This window comes from Tamandua tetradactyla, chromosome 1 (assembly GCF_023851605.1).
Source record: "Tamandua tetradactyla isolate mTamTet1 chromosome 1, mTamTet1.pri, whole genome shotgun sequence".
NCBI lineage: Eukaryota > Metazoa > Chordata > Mammalia > Pilosa > Myrmecophagidae > Tamandua > Tamandua tetradactyla.
Genome location: NC_135327.1, coordinates 95,828,692 through 95,854,053, shown reverse-complemented (window position 1 = coordinate 95,854,053; position 25,362 = coordinate 95,828,692). Strand labels below are relative to the sequence as shown.

At 37.5% G+C, this 25,362-nt stretch overlaps 1 long non-coding RNA gene across 1 annotated transcript; it reads right to left on the bottom strand.

The window, feature by feature from the left end:
• Positions 1-799: 799 nt before the first annotated feature.
• Positions 800-23,946, bottom strand: LOC143685315 (uncharacterized). The gene is made up of 3 exons (XR_013176566.1): positions 23,887-23,946; positions 5,456-5,543; positions 800-910 (listed from the first exon to the last, which is right to left on the bottom strand). It is a non-coding gene; the product is annotated as an uncharacterized LOC143685315 (long non-coding RNA).
• Positions 23,947-25,362: the final 1,416 nt, after the last annotated feature.

The following is a 25,362-nucleotide window of genomic DNA, read 5'->3' as shown; positions in this document are numbered from 1 at the left end:
GACATTTGGACTGTTTCCCCTTTTTGGCTATTGTGACTAATGCTGCTATGAATATCCACACACACGTTCTAACATAGACGTGTCGTTTCATTACTCTTGGGTATGTATCTAGGAGTAGAATTGCTGGGCCATTTAGTAACTATATTTCACACTTGGTGGAACTGCAGAACTATTCTATACTCTTTAAGGCGGTGATTACTAAAAGTGTTTTAGCCAGGGGACTCTGTCAGGATTTGGGTAGAAAGCACACATATGAAATAGGTGGGTCACAGATATATTTGCACATAACAGAGAAAGCCTTCATTCAGGCAATTTGAAAATGGTCTCTTGCAATCTAAGCGTATCTTTCTTTGGTCACTTTCTCTTTCTCCTTCCCCACCCCCATTCCTAGTTGCTTTATTATCTTATCAATGTTTATTGAACTAAGTTACCCAGATTAGAGGGTTGCAATAAGAGGAAAACCAGATAAAGGGTTGCGAGGGCATCTCGGGCAGCAGAAGCTCAGATGGGCCATAATCGCCTATGCCAAACCCTGATTCCCTTAGTGATAAACTTACACTTTAAACATCCATCCTTAACTCCTTTTTGCTAACAAAGTCTAAGAATAATCAATATTTTAATCCAACTCTTGACTAACACAAGAAACGAGGCATGCTTAAACTTCCTTTTACATTCCCCTCTTCAATTTTCTACATTTTAATCAATTATCTTCTTTCTATTTTATTATATTTAAAGTCATACTTGTTTAGGTTTACTATCACATACTGCTGATATCTTTGCTCACAGTTGCTTCTTGCTTCCCACACCTTTCTTCTGGATCTAAGTCCTTCTGCTGAAGTATATCCTTTAGTAAGTCTTTCAGAAAGGATCTGTGGTCATGTTTCGCCGCCATTCTTGAATGACTGTTTAACTGGTGTATTGACAGGATAAAAGCACTTATGGATAAAAAATGAACAAATTGCAGGGGGGACAGAGGTTAAAATAAATACTAGTGGTCAATGAGAGGGAGGGGTGAGGGGTATGGTATGTATGAGTTTTTTCTTTTTTCTTTCTTTTTCTGGAGTGATGCAAATGTTCAAAAGAATGATCATGGTGATGAATACACAACTACGTGATGATATTGTGAGCCACTGATTGTATACCATGTATGAAATGTTTGTATTAAGAATGTTTGTATGTTTGCATGTTGTTTTATCAATAAAAACACTAAAAAAAACCACTCTCTAGCTGCTGGCTCAAGATTTGGATCATTCTGGACAATGGCCATTGTGCCTAGTACCCCTCCCTTTTCCTCTCCATCAACTTCATTGTTCAATCTTTGTGGCACAACACAACTGAAATGAAATCTTCCTACATACTCCTGTCTAATATGGACCGGGTGGCTTTCCTGCATGGTTTCACTCCAAGCAGAGACTCAGGGATGTTACCCCTTCCTTTTCATGGTTTTGATACACTTGAGTGTTTTCCAGGGAGAGCATCCGGGCAGAGCTAGAAGGGGTGCACAGCACTTCTACTGACATTGTGTTGGGCAGAAATCCAATCACACGGCCTCAAAGAAAGTTGGGAAATGTAACCATCCTGTATGCCCAGGAAGAAATGAAGGTTTAGTGAACCAAGGCATTTTAGCAGGACATAAACTTCTTGGTTGGCAATTATTTTTCCTAAGCCACTTGAAAGATTTTATTCCATATTACTTTGGCATCTATTATTATTAATGAGAAGTGAGAAGCCTGTGGTAAATTTGATTGTTGTTCTGAGTTGATAATCTGTCTCTGACATCATTTGAGAGTTTTACATTTGTCCCCAATGGATGCAAGCTTTAACTTGCATGGGTCTGATTGTACAATTGCTTTTATTTATCCTGATTACAAATTGTTATACTTTTTCATTCTGAGAAAGCTTTTATTTTCCTCTCCATATGTGGAAAATTCTGAGTCAGGATAGCTTTGAAAATTTACTTTCTACCATTCTTTGTTTCTTTACAGAACTTTTCAATCCCTTTTTTCATGCCTCAACTTTTTTCACATATTTTCCAAACTTAGCTCTTTATTTTATGCTATTAGTGATTTCTCTAATTCTCCTTTGTTATTGTTTAACTTGTTTATTCAGTTTATTTTTTTATTTCAGTGACAATATTTGTTTATATATGCAATATTTACTCGTTTCTTTTTCCAATCTTTCCATTCTTGTTTCTTTATTTTATGAATTATATTCCTTCATCTCTTGAAACATTTTAAACACTTATTTTGAAGGTCCCTCAAATTAATTTTCAAATTCAAATTTCTCTGGTATCTGTAATTGTTTGGGTGCGATTTCTCCTATCTCTTAGGTCCGTGAGATTACATCCTTGCATCTCTTCTTACATAGGAGTCACCTATGTGCTATGTTATTTCATGGCTGTATTTGGTCAGGCCCTATACAGTTTACCAGGTCTGAACCAGTTTTCATGTTACTTTTAGGCTTGGGGTTTCTTCACGTCAAAGATAGTATACATTTTGGCCCCCACACTCAGAAAGTACTGGAGTTCTAGTTTCTGGTGAATAACTTGTCCATACTTTCTAGTTACGGAGATTTTAGTTAGCTACAAGAAGTGAAGAATGACAGTTAAGACTGGGTTCTGGAATCAAACCACTGAGTACAAATTCTAGCTTTATCAATAAGTAGATATGCAACTTCATTAAACTATTTTACTTCTCTCAGCCTACGTTTTCTCATTGCAAGGTAGGGATGAAAATAATACCTACTTAACTCATAGATGTAAACCATTGTTAGCTATGATCTCTAGATGTAAATCAAGGACAAAGGAAAATTTCTTTGTCTCAAATACCGTAGTCCAGGGGGTCCCTAGAGTCCTTCAGGGAGACCCATTGAATGAGTTGGTCAAAAGAAATATCTGTAAAAGTTGGAGAAATGCCCTCTAGTTGGCATCATCAGGCAAGTGTCAGGGGTGTAAAGGAGGAACATTTAAGATATGACTGACTCCCCCCCACCATGCCCCTGCTATTCCTTACTATCTTTCCCCAGCCTCTCAGCCAATAGGAACCATATTTGTCAACGGTAACAGCATCCCACATCTATCTTCATTATGACCAGTGGAACCTGCCTAAGGGCAGAGAAAAGTTTTATTTCGAGACTGTTAAAAAGCAGCACTAAATGAATATCATGATTGATTCAAGTATAGTATAATTTTTTATGATTATGTCATTGAAAAATTTGAGATAAAATGAAGTTATGCATCTTAAGAAAATTTTAACCTTAAAATTTGTGTTTATTGACGCTTCATGTAATTGTTAATGCCTTACTATGACTTCATTGTTTGGGACCCTAAAATTCATTTCATTTTTTCCCTCTATTTTTCTTTTTTCCTGTGTTCCCACCTCCATTGCAATGTAACTTTCCCCTACACATCTTTGTACCATGCTTGTCAATATAGAGGAAGGTTCAGCCAATTTGGAAAAAAAAAAAACCAGAGGAAGCACTCCTCTCCTACAACAGTGGTTTTACATAAGTATCAACGTATGTTTCACATGCTGATAAAGTGCAGATTTGCACTAATCTAGTTGAGTCTTTTCTTAGTCATCTGCCATCTGGTCCATGCCCTGAGTAATCCTTTAATTCCAGTTTAACATACCCAACCTACCCGACCTTTCCATAAGGTTAAAATCCAGATAGGAGAGGCCTCCTACTCAAATTGTCAAAGAAGGTTGAGTTCAACCAGGGTCCCATTTTTCTAAGGTTGGAATCCCGAAAATACCCAAGTACTTCTGTGTAATTCTTCCTGTGAATAAGGGACCTCTTAGTCAGTGACTAGCTTGGCACCAACACTCTTCACCCCCTTGCCAGAAGAAAGCAAGTCTCAGAAATTAAACCCCAACTTTAAAAGCTTTGGAAAGGTCTGTGGAGATAATTTTCTTTCCTGCTTTTACATGCTTCATAACCCTAATTATAACCATAAATAATGCTTACTTCATGTCTAATGGAGCTAACATCATGTATGATGGTACTTTATCTGAGGAGGCCTAAAAATAGAGCAAGAAATCATTACCAAGAATGCAAAGCAAATTTGAAAAATCAGCAAAGTTTAAAATGAAATGTTCCTAGTTGATTTCACGTGCTACTTGCCTAATGATACTTTAACGTATGATTATAACTTTATCTAGAGCTGCTAGAGCAGCGGGGAAAATCATTTTTTCAACTGCTTGTGTAGTATTGCTAGGCTTGGGTGTACTCCTGCATATATACCTGGGTCCGTTTGCAGTTCAGGAAACTCCTGCTTCCGTTAACGGAATGGGCGCCCACCGTAATTGTCTGCGAATCTCCCTTCTCTGCATGTAGCACCGTTTTGGTGGGGACGTGCTGCCTTTCCCTAGTTAGGTAATGGTCGCGTGACCCAAGCCTGGCCAATCAGATGTTCTCTGTTGGGACCCAGAATCTTCAATGGAGCCTCTTAAGCCAAAGATGGCGGCTAATGGTTCCTCCCAACAGAGACTCCCTAAGTAGTACCTGTTTAGACCTTGAACCACTCCTAAATCCTGGTTCTTCAGCTTTTCTGGATTTTACCTTAACCCCTTGTTACTTCGTTTTTATTTTAAAAATTTTTAAATGTAATTTTATTGACATACTGTATAATCAAAGTATACAGTGGATGGCTCACAGTATCGTCATATGGTTAAGTATTCACCATCACAATCAACTTTAGAACATTTTCATTAGTCCAAAAGTGAAAATAAAAAAGAACACCCAAAACATCCCATACTCTTTATTCCCTCTTATTATTTATTTATTTATTTATATTTTCTTACTCAACTGACCATACACCGGATAAAGGAGGTGTGAATCACAAGGTTTTCACAATCACACGGTCACATCATAAAAGCGGTACAGTTGTACACTCACCATCAATAACCAAGGGCACTGGATTGCTGTTCAACAGTTTCAGATATTTCCTTCTAGTTATTCTACTACACTAGAAACTAAAAAGGGATATCTATATAATGCATAAGAATAACCACTAGAATGACCTTTCCACTGTATTTGAAATCTCTCAGCCCCTGAGACTTAATTTTGTTTCATTTCTTTTCCCCCTTTTTGTCAAGAAGGCTTTCTCAATCCTGTGATGCCAGGGCCCGCTCATCCCTGGGAGTCATGTTCCTCCTTCCCAAGAAGATTTGCATACACACCCCACCCTCTTGTTTACTTGTCAGTTCTCATCTGTTGTTTGCAACAAAAACCCAAATTGAGACACATCTGCCTTGGCCTGACACTCCAAGTGAGGCAGGGCATGTTCTCACCCACCAAGTCTTCCTTCAGAAAGAAACGTCACTTCTTTACCTTCTCAGAACAGAACTTATGAAGGGAAAGTTCTAATTTTGAACCACCAGTCATAGGAAAGATAGAGTCATTTCTGACAACTTGGCATTTGGTTTTAAGTAATTTGCAGAGGAGGGCGTCTCACCAAGCAGTTGTGATTCAGATTTCAAGTGTGGCCCATGCAGGCTCATGCTCAAGTCGGGGCTTTGAGACTTAGCTGTCAGTTTCCATATCTGTAAAAGGAGAATAGTAGCTCTCTATTAATAGAGATTAGAAAATTAAATACTACCCTATACAGTAGTTTGGCAAATTAAAAATTAAAATTAAATACTGCTTTATAGAGTAGTTTAGAAAATTAAATGATTCAAATAAAGTGCCTAACAGTGCCTGGTTCAAAACCCACCTTCAACAGCATTGGCTGTTGTGACTGAACCTAAAATGCATGTCCCGGATTCCTCTTATTTGGTCTCTCTTGGCATAATAGGACAAAGCAAATGTGATTTCCCACAAATAACAAAGACACAGTGTTATCCACCGTCAGTTTGGACATGTATTTAGGGTTCCTTTCCAAGTAGTGATTGAGCCAGAGACTTGAAATGAGCTTGAGCTATAGCTCTCTATAATTAATTATTCTGATTGCATTATCTCTTTTGATTCCTCTCTTTCACTTTTTATGGTCAAATCCTTGTAGCTCAACAGCAACTCTGATTAAAGAAATATTTGTGCAGAGCCAGGCAGGCCCTGCCCATAAAGGTGAATTAGAATGCTTTCTATCCATTTGGGCCTCACACTGCTCTGACCTGAATGATTGAAAGAGCTTCCTAACTGATTTTTTTTTCACTAGTAATCCCCACTCTATCCCCAAATCGCTCTGTGAGGTTATTCTTCCTAAAATTCAGCTCTGACCTTGTATATCTGCAAAACTCTCCAATGGCTCCTCATTACCCACCAAATAAAGCCAACAGTTTTTTTTTCCTATTGTGTGGACCTCCACAATATGGTGTCACTTTTTCTTCTGTCTCCTCCCCACTGTTCTCCCTATTGTCTCACCATCTATCGCCTGTTCTTCCTCAGCAGGTTCTACATTTCCCTATCCAGCCTTGATTCATTTGCAGGCTCCTCCCTACTAGGTCAAAACCCTGTCCATTCTTTTTGGTCAAGAACAAGTGCCATGTCTCTAAGAATTTTTTCCTTGTTTCCCAAAGCACGTGAAGGCTCTCCCTCCCCAGAACCTCTAGAGCTCCTTGTAAGTCTCTTTCAGCTTTATAGGACTCTTCCTTGTTTCATTGCTATTTAGTTAAGATAGGAAGAGCTCCTTGATTGTAAGAAAGGAGGCTCTGAAATTGTACTTTCAAGGAAGAAGAAGGGAATTTAGCCCTCTCTGGAAATTTCAAAGAAAAGGATATATCTCTCAGAGAAATTTCATGTGAGGTCTTATTCTGCCTGGGAGTCAGTCAATAAATTGATCACCTCTTAAGGGTCTGGGTAGCTTTAAAATTTTAGTAAATTTCTTGAGACTTAAAAAATATATACTTTTGTTGAGAAATATCCATATGGTTCAACCATATTAGACTATCAGTGGCTCACAATATCATCATATAGTTGTGCATTCTTTTTTTTTTTTTTACATGGGCAGGCACTGGGAATCGAACCCAGGTCCTCTAGCATGGCAGGCAAGCATTCTTGCCTGCTGAGCCACCGTGGCCCGCCCTACTTGTACCTTCCTAACAGTGAGTATTTTTAGAACATTTGCATCACTCCAGAAAAAAAGAAATAAAAAGTAAAAGAAGAAAAAGAACTCATACCTTCCTTTTCCCCTCCCTCTCATTGACCCACAGTATTTCACCCTACTCAGGTTTTACCTTCCCTGTTATTTATTTATTTTTTAATCCTTTTTTCTTTTTAACTCTTCTGTCCATACTGTGGATAAAAGGAGCATCAGACACAGGGTTTTCACAATCACACAGTCACATTGTAAAAGCTGTACAGTTAAACAGTCTTCTTCCAGAATCAAGGCTATTGAAACACAGTTCGACAATTTCAAATACGTCCCTCTAGCCAGCCCATTATACCATAAACTAAAAAGAGATCTCTGTATAATGTATAAGAATAACCTCCAGGATAACTTCTCGACTCTGAAGTTTCTCAGCCACTAAGACTATTTTGCCTCATTTCTCTCTTCCCCTTTCTGGTTAAAAAGGTTTTCTCATTCCCTTGATGCCAGGTCCCAGCTCATGCCCTGGAGTCAGGTCCCCACATTGTGAGGGAGATTTACACCCCTGGGAGTCACGTCTTACATAGGTGGGGATGAGGTGGGGGTGGAGGGCAGTGAATTCACCCGTCAAGTTGCCTTAGAGAGAGAGGCCGCATCTGAGAAGTTCTCAGGGGGTGACTCTCAGGCATAATTATTACTAAGCATAGCCTATCCTTTGTAAGAATAAGCTTCACTGGGCTAAGCCCCAAGATTGAGGGCTCAGCCTGTTGAATTGGTTGTCTCCACTGCTTGTGAGAATATCAGGAATTCCCCAGATAGGAATGTTGAATATTTCCTCCTTTCTCCCCAGTACCCCAAGGGGACTTCGCAAACGCTTTTTTATTCTCTGCCCAAATTACTCTGGGGTATATTGGGGCATCACACTAACCTGTCCAAAGTGAAAAAATCTCACGCCCTATTCAAGATTCCTTGTAATTGTGGTGTTCAAGTAAACTGAACATACCAATTAAATTAGATAATGTGCTATCCAAAATGTAAATTTTGCACCAAATAAACATCTCTCCCTTTAGTCTCACGCAGAGGTTGGTTTGAAAATATGGGTCATATCATCCTTTACCCTGTATTCTGATTTACCTTAGTCCTACCCAGATCAGCTTCATTCATATTTCTAGCTGTAATTTGATCACTTTTTTCTTGAGATAGTTTTAATTCCTTGAAACAGCACATGCATGAGAACAGTAGCACAGACTCTAATGAAGGTGAATAAGATATACATGGAACTATTTTCATTTACCAAAGGGAATAATAACCAGGAGAAACTCCTGGAGGCCAGTTTGTTTTGAAATTCTCAATACCTTCTTAGGACTAGGTGGGCTATTTTTCTTTCTTCTAGAATGACTTGGCTCCTGGGATCCCTGTCCAGTTCATTTCTTGGTTCTTTGCAGAAAACTTGGGTCACTTTTAGGAGGTGATGTAAAAAAAAAGGGAGATAGTATACTGAGCACCCACTACATGCTGACATTTTCACATATATTGTATGTTTAACTTCTGTATCAAACCATAAGGTAGGTACTATTTTCTCCATTTTTACAGGTGTCAGAACTGAATATTAGAGCATTTAATGACTTGTCCAAGAGCTCAATGAGTGTTAAAGTAGGGATTCAAACTGAGTTCATACTCTTTCTTGTTCCTTTCAAATTTCCCCACTATTCCTTTTCCTGCTGTCTATTCTTCTTTTTGACTTTCTCTCCCATATGGCTCTAGAAATATCCTGCTCCCCCAATTGTTACCGGACAAAGGCCATGGCTTCTTTTGCCCGATTCACTTGATAACCAATTCCTGAGACACGAGGTTTCAAAGAGAGAGAATTGATTACTAGGTGCGTAGTAGGAGAGCAGGTGGTCTAGCGGCCCAAAATCTGTCTCCCTGAACTGCAGTAATTCTGATAGTTTTATTAGAAAAAAAGATGGGCAGGGTTTATGATAATGAGCACAGTGATGTAATTAGAGGTTAGTTATTGAGCATGAGCAGATGGATTACATGCTCAGTCACGAATGTGTGCAAGAAAATGGCAAAATGAGGTATAGTTGACTTGTATGTTAAAGCCTAAGCTTACTGCACACGTCAGGTGGGCCCACTTTAGTTAGATCCAGTCTCAGTTACCAAGATAAGTTTGGACTTGGGGTGGGTTAGCTCGGGGCTGACCCAAGACCCTTCATTAATAAACATTAGGTCTGTCTTTAGTGATCATGAGTTAGTCACAAAGTTTTTACAATCACAGGGGCAGAAGATAAAGGCTATACAGTCATTATCAGAGAACATGGCAGCTGGATTACAATTTAGGTATTTCGGGTATTTCCCTGAGTCTACTCCAATATACCAGAGAGCAAAAAAGAATATCTATATAATGATTCAGCAATCAAATCATCTCATAAATCCTGATTTCTCAGTTACACAATTCCTCACCAACCTTTCCCATTGCCATGTCAATCAAACACCTGTCCTTTACCTCCACGAAAGGGGACTTTCCCTGTGTTCCATTTCTTCAGGGACAGCTTGCAAACCATCTCAGAGATGATTGTGAGCTTAACTATTAGTGATATATCATGACTCAAGGACCCACATTTATTAAGTTATCCAACTATGATTGTGGATTTATTTACTTCTCCTTTTAGTTCTATCAATTTTTGCTTTGTGTATTTTTGAGGTTTATGCTAAAAGGTATGTGTCAATTTAATATTGTTACATATTCCTGATGAATTGATCCTTTATCATTATGCATTGTTTCTCTTTATCGCTGGTGATATTTCTTGTCTTGATGTCTACTTTGTCTGATAATATAGCCACAGCAGCTTTCTTATGGTTAACATTTGCATGGTAGTGTCTTTTATGCATCCTTTTATTTCCAACCTCTTTGGGCCCTTTATTTAAAGTGTGTCACCTGCATATGGCATATGGTTCAGTCATTTTAAGACTATCAAGTTGATAATCTCTATCTATTTTTTGTGGGGGTGGCGGGGTCGTGGTGCATGGAGATCCAGCCCGGGTCTCCTGCGTTACAGATGTGCATTCTACCACTGAACAACCCATGCACCTTGATAATCTCTAACTTTTAATTGGAGTATTTAGTTAACTAATACTGATATAGCTGAATTTATGTCCCCCATCTTGCCTTTTGTTTTCTGCTTTTTTTTTTTTTTCAAAAGTCTGTATTTGACCAGGAGACTCCTAGTTATATAGTTTCTAACCGTATTTGGTAATATTTAAGACTATCATAGCAGATGGAGTAAGGAGGCCTCTTTGATATCTCTCAAAAGTTGTTAGGTATGCATCTGAATTTCTTGCTTACAGGTAAGGAAATGCTCCAATTTTTTTTTTTTTTTATTAATTAAAAAAAGAATTAACAAAACAATTAGAAATCATTCCAATCTACATGTACAATCAGTAATTCTTAATAACATCACATAGTTGCATATTCATCATTTCTTAGTACATTTGCATCGATTTAGAAAAAGAAATAAAAAGACAACAGAATAAGAATTAAAACAATAATAGAAAGAAAAAAAAACAAAAAAGACAAAAACAAAAAACCTATACCTCACATGCAGCTTCATTCAGTGTTTTAACATAATTGCATTACAATTGGGTAGTATTGTGCTGTCCATTTCTGAGTTTTTATATCCAGTCCCGTTGTACAGTCTGTATCCCTTCATCTCCAATTATCCCTTCTCTTTTTTTTTTTTTTTTTAATTAACGGAAAAAAAGAAATTAACCCAACATTTAGAGATCATACCATTCTACACATGCAATCATTAATTCTTAACATCATCACATAGATGCATGATCATCATTTCTTAGTACATTTGCATTGGTTTAGAAGAACTAGCAACATAACCGAAAAAGATATAGAATGTTAATATAGAGAAAAAAATAAAAGTAATAATAGTAAAATCAAAACAAAACAACACAAAACAAAACAAAAACCTATAGCTCAGATGCAGCTTCATTCAGTGTTTTAACATGATTACTTTACAATTAGGTATTATTGTGCTGTCCATTTTTGAGTTTTTGTATCTAGTCCTGTTGCACAGTCTGTATCCCTTCAGCTTCAATTACCCATTGTCTTACCCTGTTTCTAACTCCTGCTGAACTCTGTTACCAATGACATATTTCAAGTTTATTCTCGAATGTCCGTTCACATCAGTGGGACCATACAGTATTTGTCCTTTAGTTTTTGGCTGGATTCACTCAGCATAATATTCTCTAGGTCCATCCATGTTATTACATGGTTCATAAGTTTATCTTGTCTTAAAGCTGCATAATATTCCATCGTATGTATATACCACAGTTTGTTTAGCCACTCTTCTGTTGATGGAGATTTTGGCTGTTTCCATCTCTTTGCAATTGTAAATAATGCTGCTATAAACATTGGTGTGCAAATGTCCGTTTGTGTCTTTGCCCTTAAGTCCTTTGAGTAGATACCTAGCAATGGTATTGCTGGGTCGTATGGCAATTCTATATTCAGCTTTTTGAGGAACCGCCAAACTGCCTTCCACAGTGGTTGCACCCTTTGACATTCCCACCAACAGTGGATAAGTGTGCCTCTTTCTCCGCATCCTCTCCAGCACTTGTCATTTTCTGTTTTGTTGATAATGGCCATTCTGGTGGGTGTGAGATGATATCTCATTGTGGTTTTGATTTGCATTTCTCTAATGGCCAGGGACATTGAGCATCTCTTCATGTGCCTCTTGGCCATCCGTATTTCCTCTTCTGAGAGGTGTCTGTTCAAGTCTTTTTCCCATTTTGTAATTGGGTTGGCTGTCTTTTTGTTGTTGAGATGAACAATCTCTTTATAAATTCTGGATACTAGACCTTTATCTGATATATCATTTCCAAATATTGTCTCCCATTGTGAAGGCTGTCTTTCTACTTTCTTGATGAAGTTCTTTGATGCACAAAAGTGTTTAATTTTGAGGAGTTCCCATTTATTTATTTCCTTCTTCAGTGCTCTTGCTTTAGGTTTAAGGTCCATAAAACCGCCTCCAGTTGTAAGATCCATAAGATATCTCCCAACATTTTCCTCTAACTGTTTTATGGTCTTAGACCTAATGTTTAGATCTTTGATCCATTTTGAGTTAACTTTTGTATAGGGTGTGAGAGATGGGTCTTCTTTCATTCTTTTGCATATGGATATCCAGTTCTCTAGGCACCATTTATTGAAGAGACTGCTCTGTCCCAGGTGAGTTGGCTTGACTGCCTTATCAAAGATCAAATGTCCATAGATGAGAGGGTCTATATCTGAGCACTCTATTCGATTCCATTGGTCGATATATCTATCTTTATGCCAATACCATGCTGTTTTGACCACTGTGGCTTCATAATATGCCTTAAAGTCAGGCAGCGCGAGACCTCCAGCTTCGTTTTTTTTCCTCAAGATGTTTTTAGCAATTCGGGGCACCCTGCCCTTCCAGATAAATTTGCTTATTGGTTTTTCTATTTCTGAAAAATAAGTTGTTGGGATTTTGATTGGTATTGCATTGAATCTGTAAATCAATTTAGGTAGGATTGACATCTTAACTATATTTAGTCTTCCAATCCATGAACACGGTATGCCCTTCCATCTGTTTAGGTCTTCTGTGATTTCTTTTAGCAGTTTTTTGTAGTTTTCTTTATATAGGTTTTTTGTCTCTTTAGTTAAATTTATTCCTAGGTATTTTATTCTTTTAGTTGCAATTGTAAATGGGATTCGTTTCTTGATTTCCCCCTCAGCTTGTTCATTACTAGTGTATAGAAATGCTACAGATTTTTGAATGTTGATCTTGTAACCTGCTACTTTGCTGTACTCATTTATTAGCTCTAGTAGTTTTGTTGTGGATTTTTCTGGGTTTTCGACGTATAGTATCATATCTTCTGCAAACAGTGATAGTTTTACTTCTTCGGAAATGCTCCAATTTTTAATGTTTATGCCATCTTCAGCTTTTTAGTATTATAATTGGTACCTCAATGACCATTTTCACACATAGCTTTCCCCTGTTTTGGACCAATGTATAGTTTCAGAAAGAGGATCATTGAGTCAAAGGGTTTTAAACATTTAAACAGTTAATGATATATATTACTGTGTTATTTTCCAAAGGGTGGTATCAATGTACCCTGCAATCAGCAATACACATAGAGTATTAATTTTGCCACGTCTTTACCAATACTGGGTGGTATCATTTAATTAAAATATTATTTTTATTTTTATTAACAACATTTTTAAGTGCTATGAGAATTTCCAGAGAAATAAGGAAAAATACAAAATATCTTACTTATTATCCAGATAATTCTAAAGAAGTTTTTTTTTGTGTGTGTAAAAGTAGAATAAAAGAATGTTGGAGTAGATCCAGACAGACAAAAGAATTTCCTGGCTGGTTTCTGAGGAACACAATTGCCACCTAATAGGTCTCTCTATCCTCTCCTTTTCAAAACCCTATGCCAAATGTATAGTCTGTCTCATTCTATGGCATTGTCTCAAAATACAAAATTTGATGCACCTAAGGAACAGTTATGTGTTCACAGTAGTGATTGCCTCCTTGGGGCATCAGGGGAAAATGAAAATCTTTGTTAATTAGGTATCTTTGTAATAAGGAAACAGAATGATTTTTTTTCTATTATGCAATTGAATATAAGCATTTCTTTCCTTATAAATTGTAATTCTTCGTTAGGCGGGAGATAGAACTAATTTCATTTTCAGATCAGTAGTTTGTATGCCGAGTTAATGGATATGAATGTTAATATAGTATAAAATAGTAAATTTGGCTTCTTGGATTGGGAACATCTTTCTAATCAGCCCACGTGGTTACTGGTAGGCCTCGTGAATTGTAGAAGTCTGCTGTTCTGGAATTTTCCATATTATAGAGATCTTCCTAGCTGAGGCGATCCTCCTGAAAAAAATCACAATGGGACTTGGAACAAATGCTTTCATCTCTTAGACCTGTCTCATAAAATTGGTGAGATTCTGAAATGTGTTTTCTCAAGGGGCGTAATGCGTATTTGCTTTTTGCTGGGCGGGCTGAGCCAATAATGATTGCAATCAATAAGAAAGTCTTTCATCAGTGGAGTTTTACGATAGTGGCTTTAAGAGTCCCCAGATATGAGATGAACTCAGTTAAGTTTTATTGGTAATTTACCAGATATACTTCATGAAATCTACTCAGAAAAGTTCAGAATTCATTTTCATCTGCAACTGTTGAAAGCCTCCAAAGATTATAGGAGACCCAAAATCCATTTCCAACGTGGCCAACACCTGAGGACACTATTACTTTCAAGATGCCTAATTGTAGATTTACACTTGTCTCCTGGAAGCCCACACAGTCACGTCCCATCTGTCTGTGCCTCAACTCTCCCAGGGACACTGACTAACACAGATTTTTAATCCCACTTTTCCTTTCTTTCCTCAAACACCTACACCTACACATATATAAACATACTATTCAGCTGTAGGAGATACTCCAATTTTAATAGTATCCTAAGCTTTGGCCCTCATGAAGTTTGAAATATCATAAAAGAAACTTCAATCATTTTTGAGTTTTACTGATGTTTTAGATCTAATTTTTCACTTAGGCCGTACAATGATATTGTGAGCCTCTGCAAGGTTAAGCAACTTGCCCAAGTTCACACAACTAGTAAGTGGTTGATGGGGGATAATGAACCCAGACTCCCTTGTCTTTTAGACTTCAATCTTGCCAGATGGCCCTTGGCTCTCAAAGAGAACTAGATAATTGAACACTTGCTTTAATTTTGGTTAGCCCAGTGAGGAGATGAATAATACATTCCAAACCGAAATGATAGGTTGAGTATAGGCATACTTTCTAAATGTAAAATGCACAAAGCACCAGATGAGTGTAAGCAGATAACACTAATATGTGATGCGATTATCTTTTATTTGTTTGAAGATCAACAGAGATTTCTAAGAAGTCCCATGTATCTCCTGACAGCCCTGCAGGGCTTCCAGAAATTTCTTTATACTCACTTCTTTGGGTTGATGGCTGTGCTGGTTTGAAAGGATTTATGTAACAGAAAAGCCATGCCTTAATCCTAATCCAATCTTGCGGGGGCAGCGCTTCTTTTAAATTTAGTGCTGCATGGTGGGTATTTGATTAGATTATCTCCATGGAGATGTGGCCCCACCCATTCCGGATGTGTCTTGATTAGTTTACTGGAATGCTTTAAAAGAGACAGCATTTTGGGGAGAGCCACGAGAGAGCCATGGGAACCATGAGATCCCGCACAGCCAGAGACCTTTGGAGATGAAGAAGAAAAACACCCCCCCAGGATTCTTCATGAAACAAGAAGACTGGAGAAAAAGCCAGCAGATGTCGCCACGTTCACCATGTGCCTTTCCAGTAGAGAGAGAAAACCTGAACTTCATCCACCATCTTAAGTGAAGGTAACCTCTTGTTGGTGCCTTAATTTGGACATTTTTATAGACTTGCTTTAATTAGGGCATTTTCACAGCCTTAGAACTGTAAACTTGCAACTTAATAAATTCCTCCTTTTAAATTTCTGGTATATCGCATTCCTGCAACTTGCAAACTAGAATCATGGGTTAGGCCCACCTTGCTTCTTCTACCTCCACCTTCCTTGTCCAGAGCTAAGTGGTCCATTAGACACAGTGGGCACAGTTCATACTGCCCATGATGCTTTTAGAAATGTTAAATTTATTTGAACATCAGAAGAAAAAATGAATATAATTAAGCCTGCATTATAGTTGTCTTTATACCAATTTAATTAAAAAAATAATTTAAAATATTTTTCTAGTGGGAGAAATAGCCCATGAAAGCAAAAGTGCCTTGGATCCATGGAAATCATGTGACTGTGGACTCAGTTCTTCACAGCTGGGGCCATGGACATGCCCAGGCGGAGGCTGCATGCTAAGCCACAGCCGCTGTTCTTCAGTGGGGTTAGGAGCTACGTTGGACTTCTGTGACCCAGGGATGAGTAACCAGTGATAACCAGTCACAGCCCTCCGTGGACTCCTGTGTGGTCTCTGCTCACTGTGTCCTGAGACTTCTCGCCCAAGCTGCCTCCTCTGTCTGGATGCTTTCCCATCCACTGTTTACCTGGCTAGCTCCTGCTCAGCCTTTTGGTCTCTGCTTAAATATCACTTCCTTGGAAAAGCCTTCCCTGGCAACCCCTTCCCAAACTAAACTGCATGCCTTTGGTGTCCTCTAGAGCACCCCTATTCACCTTTGAAGCACTTGCTCAGTCTCTTTGCATGTGTTTATTAGTGTGATTGCCAAACAGATAAAAATCTCTCTTACACCCACAGATTTTCACGGTGTGTCTCTAGCATTTAGCACAATGTCTGATACTTTTAGCAGCTTAAGAAATACTTGCTGAATGCGTGGATGAATGAATGAACTGTCTTCATAGCCAGCCAGGTCCTGTATCCAGTAGTCCAGGATACCACTGTGTCCCATACAACCCTCATGACAGAATGCTGCCTTGACTCATTTTTATCTGACTTGCGTGGTTACCTTGTCTAGCACCTCAGATTTCCTAGAATTGGGGCTTACCCTGTCCCCTAGGCAGAAATTGAAGTTCTGACACCACCACCTGGACCAGGAAGCCGTATTGCCTGGTTTCCTCCTGTGGCACAGGGTCAGGTTTTTGGCAACATGACTAGGACCCCACCTGGCATTGGTGTTCAACTCCCATCTAAGTTCGCCCACTGTGAGTCGTGGTTTCTGGGGCCATTGGTCCCTGACTCGCCTCAGATCCCTCTTTCTGCTCCATGGCTTTTTATCTCTAGGTCTCAGGATGCTTCATGCGGTTGCCCAGGCTAGGATTCAATAGAAGGTATAGAAAGACCCAGCTGAAATGGGGTGAGTTTGTATATTAAGTCCTAATAGCCATTAACACCAAGTGACTTTCTTTTCTGAATTTCTGTAATTCAGGTGAAGCTAAGGAAATACAGAAATATGATCAGTGCACTTTTATTTTTCATTACAAAAGCAAATGTATATTCATTGTTGAAAATTTGTGATATAGGAATAAGCAAAAGAATTAAAATAATCATTGAATACATGTTTTCTTAGTGTTTACATTTTCAACCTTTCAACAGTGATTATGTATTGTTTTACAGCAAGGAAAAAGCTGTTCTTAATTTTAGAGAAGATCAGAAGGATATACTCCAAGATGTTAATAGTTTTTCTCTGGATTGTAGGATTATGGTTACTTCTTATTATCTTCCTTGGACTTTCTTGTTGTTGTTGTTGTTTTTCTCTTATTTTTGAACGATGATACTATATTATTTTGTAATTGGGAGAAAGCCAATTTCACAATAAATGTTACTAAAAACAATTCCATTACTAAGAGAGAAGCATTGCTAATATTGGGTGTTCGAATCTTCTTCCTTATATCTAGATGGACTTCAAAAAATGGTTTTTGTCGTACTGTTTTGTAACCTGATTTTAAACCTACCCTCACATCTTAAACATCTCTCTACCTTATTAAGATTTTGTTCACATAATCATTTTAAATGATTGCCTAATTCTTCTTTGTATAACTAATATAGTTTCTTAAAACAATTCCCTAGTGTTGGACATCCCTTTTGTTTCATATTATTGCTATTATTAGTAATACTAATGGCTATTTTCTCTGAGCAAATTCCTAGAAACTGAATTGCTGGGTCATGGGGCATGCCCATTTTTAGGGATTTACATTCACACTGGAGGGTTAGAAAGTGCTAATGGAAGCAAGAATGGTGGTGTAGCCCAAAATACGGGGTGCTGCTGGTAGAGTTAAGACCAGTATAGGGACCTGAGAGGACACGGAGGAAAATGGTCTGAGTGTGGAGGACCACTGTCTGGGCTGGGTAATCAGGATCAGAGAAACTCTGCGAAGGAAAATACAGGGAGAGCCATGGCAGACTAGGACACGGCAAAGAGCTCTCTTCTTATTGTAGATGCCTGTATTTGTCATCCCACATCCAAAATTTATTCTTAGCTTTGACTCTTTTGCCCGGGCGTTTTTGCTTGAGTTCCTGACCTTATTGCTCAGTCTCACTGCTGTGTTTTCTATTTCTGTTTCATTTTCACTCGGAACTACTATGTTCGATGTAATTTGCGCAGGATTATACTGCATATTCTAGAGGACACTATTTGCATTGTAGTCTATGAGTTCTGCAGTGTACGACCTGCAGAGCTCTTTGCAGTGGCCTTGCTCATGCCAATCTCTTTGTTGTGGTCCAACCTTTCTAGTCACTTAAGAGCTTTTGATTCTCAATCCTTGGTCCAGCTCTTGGATTAGCTTTTCACATGTGCCCCAAATGCCATTCTCACTGTCCTGAGAAGTTAAGAATGCAATAGACTGATTTACGTTCTGGATGGAAGACTGGGTGAAACAGTTCACTCAAACACGAACTAAGTTTCCTACAATTTGTTTTTCCATTTGGTACAAGTACCATAGCTAATCAGAAATTTTAAATACAACTGATGTTAGAATGCATTAAAGATAGAAAAAGTCTAACTACTGGTATGCAATCCAATCATCACAAATACTAAAACTTTATGTTCATCCATAATACTTTCTTCTTACAAAAACATCTGAATGTAATACTAACAGCAGAGACTTACCAAAGAGTAAGATTATCACTTGCCTGCAGGAGAGGAGCTTTTAAAATACACTATTCCTTGTGGTCTTCTTTGTTATGAAAGTCCCATGATAAATCCATTCCCAGTTAATGTGTAGGGTAATTTAAATATATGACAGCAGAGTCTCCAGTGGTCAGCTGAGGGAAAGAGAGTTGTAGAACAACCAAAATGAACAGAAAATGCTCTTGGTTCAAACATTTTGTTCTTTCTTTTTGAACTGATGGACACATCAATTGCGAAGGAGAAGAAAATATGAAAAGGAAAGGGAGAACTGAGAGTCCAAGGGAAAAGACTGAGAGTACAGGTTTTTGTGCTTAGATAATCCAAATATAGATCAAGTAGCATGCTAAAAATCATCTGTGTACACATGACACATTCGATGTTAAATGTTCAAATGGAACATTCCTAATATCATCATAATATTGTTCACAAACAAGAAGTATATTCGGTGTAAATAAATCTTCGGTATATTTTGTGAAGGGGATGTTGAGAGATTTACCTCTAAAATCTGCCTATCCCACTTATCACATCCCTGACACACACATGCACACACACAACACATGCAACCACACAAGCTCTCACAACAGGTATGACTATCTACCTCTTTATTCTTATATTAGAGATATCAAAAGCTTGACATTGGAAACCTTCCAATCCTTTCCTCTCTCAAATCTCCCTACTCATTCCCTCTGAGTACAATTACGAATTATAAGCTTCAGAACTCCTTGCTTTTAAATATGTTTATGGTAATGGAAAACTTATTTTTAATTTGTGAAATTTTACCTGTATTTGTCACATAGTTAGGAATATTTGGCAGTAGGCATCTTCCAGAACAATAAAGCATAATCTAATGCCTTGACTATTGAGCATTTAATACTGATTTCTAGACCATAAGTTTCTTCAAGACAAGGAGAGATCTGATTTGTGAACAATTATTTATCATATATCCTTGGAATCCTAAGAACCAAGAATTCAAAGAGAAAGCATATGTAACTTTTTCTAGAGCCTATATTCTTGAAGGAGAAGGAGAAAACAGAAGAAAAGAAAATGCCCTCGAGCGCTAGAACTTAGAAAAGTGCTTAATAACAGTTTTTATATTTACTCCCATAGTACTATTTCTGGTGTTTTCACTTCTATGTATAGACTCAGATTTCAATCCTTTCGTCTGAAGGACTTTTAAAAATATTACTTGTGGGCAGGCCACAGTGGCTCAGCAGGCAAGAGTGGTTGCCTGCCATGCCAGAGGACCCGGGTTTGATTCCTGGTGCCTGCCCATGTTAAAAAAAAAAAAAAAATATATATATATATATATATACTTGTCATTCAGGTATGCTAGTGATGATATCTTTCAGCTTTTTATGTTTGAAAAGTCTTTTTTTTGTTTCATTTTGAAAGCTATTTTTGCTAGATATAGAATTCTAGTTGACAGTTTTTATTTTGATTCTTTAAAGATGTTGCCACACTATCTTCTAATTTACATTGTTTCTGACAAGGAGTCAGCTGCAATTCTTATGGTTGTTTGTCTGTATATAACGTGTTTTATTTTGATTCTTTAAAGATGTTGCCACACTATCTTCTAATTTACATTGTTTCTGACAAGGAGTCAGCTGCAATTCTTACGGTTGTTTGTCTGTATATAACGTGTTTTTATTCTCTGATTGATTTTAAGATTGTTTTTCTCTATGTTACTGGTTTTAAACAAGTAGATTATGATGTGCCTTGGTGTAGTTTTAATTATGTTTCTTGTAATTGTAGTTGATGTTTTTGGAGCTGTGGCTGACTCTTGGATCTGTGGTCAATGAAATTTAGAAAATTTTCATCCATTATTTCTTTAAACATCTTTTCTGCCCCTCTGTCTCCATCAGCGACTCCAGTTACATGTATATTAGACCTCTGGAAGTTGTCACACTGTTCACTGATGTTCTTTTCCTTTTAGGTTTTCTCTCTCTCAGTGTTTAATTAAATGGTTTCTATTGCTATGTCTTCTAATCCATAAATCCTTTCTTCTGCAATGTCTAATCTGCTGTTTATCAATGTACTTTTCATCTCAGACATTATAGTTTTTTAATCTCTAGATGTTTGATTTAGTTATTTTTTCCCCCTTGGCATATGATGCTTTGTACTGTCATTTAAAAAAACTTTTTATTTTGAAAGAATTTTAGATTTACAGAACAGTTGTAAAGATAGTACAGAATGTTCCCTTATGCTGTTATCCAGGTTCATCGAATATTATTATAATGCATTTATCAAAACTAAGAAATTAACATTGGTACAGTACTATCAACAAAAGTACAGACTTTAGAGAGGACATCATCAACATCACAACATCCCCTGAAAAAAGCCTCCTCAGAGATCCAGCAAAAAAAAGGACGTATCCCACTTACTTATAACACTGGAGAATGGCAGAACCTAGAGAATTTTTTTTCTCTAAAATTTTTAAAAATTTATTTATTAATTAAAAAAATGAAGAAGCAAAATAAAACAACATACATAATCAGTAATTCACAATATCATCACTTAGTTGCATATTTATCATTTCTTAGAACATTTGCATCGATTTAGAAAAAGAAATAAAACAATAACAGAGAAAAAAAAGTTATACATACCATACCCCTTACCACTCGCTGTCATTGATCACTAGCATTTAAAATAAATTTATTTTAACATTTGTTCCCCCTATTATTTATTTTTATTCCGTATGTTCTACTCCTTTGTTGACAAGGTGGATAAAAGGAGCATCAGACACAAGGTTTTCACAATCACACAGTCACATTGTGACAGCTGTATCATTATTCAGTCCTCAAGAAACATGGCTACTGGAACACAGCTCTACATTTTCAGGCAGTTCCCTCCAGCCTCTCCATAACATCTTGAATAACAAGGTGATATCTACTTGATGCATAAGAGTAACCTCCAGGATAACCTCTTGACTCTGTTTGGAATCTCTCAGCCATTGACACTTTGTCTCATTTCCCTCTTCCCCCTTTCGGTCGAGAAGTTTTTCTCAATCCCTTGATGCTAAGTCTCAGATCATTCTAGGGTTTTTCTCAATACCTTGATGCTGAGTCTCCGTTCATTCCAAGATCTCTGTCCCACATTGCCAGGAAGGTCCACACCCCTGGGAATCATGTCCCACGTAGAGAGGGGTAGGTTGGTGAGACTGTTGTGTTGGCTGGAGAGAGAGGCCACATCTGAGCAACAAAAGAGGCTCTCTTGGGGGTGACTCTTAGGCCAAAATTTTAAGTAAACTTGACCTATCCTTTGCGGGGTTATGTTTCATATGAACAAACCCCAAGGCTGGGGGCTCTGCCTATAGCTTTGGTTGTCCACACTGCTTGTGAGAATATCAAGAATTCAACTTGGGGAAGTTGAATTTCTCCCCGTTCTCGCCACTCCCCGAAGGGGGCTTTGCAGATACTTTTCCACTCACTGATCGAATCACTCTGGGATTCATTGGGGCATCACTCTGGACAAACCAGCAAAATCTCATGTCCTACCTGAGATTCCAAGTACTTATGAGCCTAGAGAATTTTGCCACTGAACTACCTTGTACCCCAATTGATTCTTCTCAACTTTTTTTTGGTGAAAATAATATGTATACAAAAAAGCAATAAATTTAAAAGCACAACACAATTAATTGTAGAACAGATTTCAGAGTTTGATATGGGTTACAATTCCACAATTTAAAATTTTTACTTCTAGTTGCTCTAAGATACTGGAGACTAGAAGAAATATCAATTTAATGATTCAGCAATCATATTTATTTGTTAAATCCTACTTTCTCTCTATAACTCCACTATCACCATTGATCTTTCTAAGCCACTGTTTAGAGGTATTTGGGCCCTGGCCATTCTAATGTTTTCATGTTGGAAGGGGCTGTCAGTAACATGGGGTGGGGAGATGGAACTAGCTAATGTTCTGGAGAGGCTGGGCCCTTGAGGTTTCAGGACTTATCTGGTTCAGAGACCCATCTGGAGGTTGTAGGTTTCTGGAAAGTTATCCTAGTGCGTGGAAATTTGTAGAATCTTCTATATTGCCCTTAGGTGTTCTTTAGGATTGGCTGGAATTATTTTGGTTGGGATTTGGCAAGTTATGATAGGTAGCAAAGTGTAACTGAAGCTTGCATGACAGTGACCTCCAAAGTAGCCTCTTGACTGTATTTGAAGTCTCTCAGTCACTGATACTTTGTTAGTTACACTTCTTTCCCCTTTTTGGTCAGGATGGAATTGTCGATCCCACAGTGCCAAGGACTCATTCCTGGAAGTCATCTCCCATGCTGCCAGGGACACTTTTACCCCTGGATATCATGTTGCACGTAGGGGGGAGGACAATGATTTCATTTACAGTATTGGGCTTAGAGAGGATGGCCAATTGACTTTTGACAAGGCTGCCAGGTCTCCTCAATTGGGGAAGAACAATTTTACCAAAGGGTGCTGAGAAAATTGGATATCCATATGCAAAAGAAGAAAAGAGGATCCCACTTCATATTGTATACAAAAATTAACTCACAATGGATCAAAGACCTACATATAAGAGCCAGGACTATAAAACTCCTAGAAGAAAATGTAGAGAAGCATCTTCAGGATCCCATGTTAGGGAACAGTTTCTTAGAATTTATACCCAAAGCACAAGCAACAAAAGAAAAAATAGATAAATGGGGCAACCTCAAAATGAAAAAAAAGTTGCACATCAAAGGACTTTGGCATAAAAGTGAAAAGACAATCTACCCAATGGGAGAAAATAATTGGAAACTACATATCCTTTAAGGGCTTAATATCCAGAATATATAAAGTAATCCTACAACTCAACAATAAAAAAACAACACAATCAAAAACTGGGCAAAAGACTTGAATAAATATTTCTTCAAAGAGGATATACAAATGCCTAAAAAGCATATGAAAAGATGCTCAACATCACTAGCTATTAGGGAATTGCAAGTCAAAACCACTGTGATATATCATTTCATACCAACTAGAATAGATATTGTAAAAAAACAGAAAACTACAGTGTTGGAGAGGATGTGGAGAAATAGTAACACTCATTCTTTTGCTGATGGCAAGGTAAAATGATGCAGCTGCTGTGGAAGACTGTTTGGCAATTTCTCAGGAAGGTAAGTATAGAATTACCATGTGACCTGGCAATCCCACTAGATAAAAACCCAGAAGAACTGAAAGCAGGGGCATGAACAGATATTTGTACACTGCTGTTCATAGTGGCATTACTCACAATTGCCAAGAGATGGAAGCAACCCAAGTGTCTGTCAACTCATGAATGGATAAACAAAATATGGTATATACAACCAATGGAATATTACTCAGCCATAAAAAGGAACGAAGTCCTGATGTTTGTGACATCATGAATGGATTTTGAGGACATTATGCTGAGTGAAATAAGCCAGACATGAAAGGGATAAATATTGTATGATCTTACTGGTATGAACTAATTATAATTAGCAAACTCATGGAGTTAAAATCTAGAATGTAGGTTAATGGGTGATAGATTAGGGGTAGAGAATGGGGAGTTGATCTTTAGTTTGTACAGAATTTCTATTTAGGGTGATTGTAAAGGTTTGGAATGGATGGTGGTGATGGTAGCACATTATTGTGAGTGTAATAAATAGCATTGAATTATATATATATATGGTTAAAAAGGGAAACTTTAGATCATATATGTTACTAGACTAAAAATTAAAAGTAAAGCGTAGGACTGTATAACACAATGAACGTTTTGTAGATGATGGACTATATTTAATAGTAGAAGTATAAGAATGTTCTTTCTTGAATTATAACAAATGCATGACACTAATACAAGGTATTAAAAATAAGGTGATATATGGGGAAAAATACACCTAATGTAACCTGCGGACAATAGTTGATAGTACTATTTTAATGACCTTTCATCAATTGCAACAAAGGTACCACACTAATGCAAAGTGCCAAAAATAGGGAGATATATGAGAACACTGTATTTTTTATATTATTTCTCTGTAAACTTATAACTTATCTAATAAAAACAAATAGGACATTTTACAGGCCTGTGTGTTGCATGCTTTCAATGCTGTAATCCATGTAAATTGCTTTGCACAGTGCCTAGAACATAAAATCTCTCAGTAGATGCTGGCCACTACTGTTAAGAAAATAGTACAATTATTAAAAAGTACCATCACCAATTGTAACAAATGTTCCTCACCAATGCAAGGTGTTAATTGATGGTGGGGAGGTGTCTGGGAATCCTGTATGTCATCTATGATCGTTCTCTAAACCTACTTCTCTAGGAAAATTTTTTTTTAAGTACAGGCTTTATTCAGATTTCCTGATATATATTTTTAATATCATCCATATCTACTAATCTTTCATGCTCAATATTTCCTCCAGTTCCTTGAACGTATGTAATATAGTTATAATAGCTGTTTAACGTCCTTGTCTACTAATTGTATCAACTGTGTCATTTCTAGGTCAGTTTTGATTGGTTGATTTTTCTCCTCATTAATCTTCATCTTTTCCTGCATCTTTGCATGCCTAGCAATTTTTTTCAGATGCCAGCAATTTTACCTTGTTGGGTGCTGGAAATTTTTGTATTCCTATATATTTTTTTGAGTTTTGTTCTGGGATGCAGTTGGAAGAGTTTGATCCTTTCAGGTCTTGCTTTTCAGCTTTTTTTATGCAAGACCAGAAAATGGTTTTATTCCTTTGAAAGCTGGGC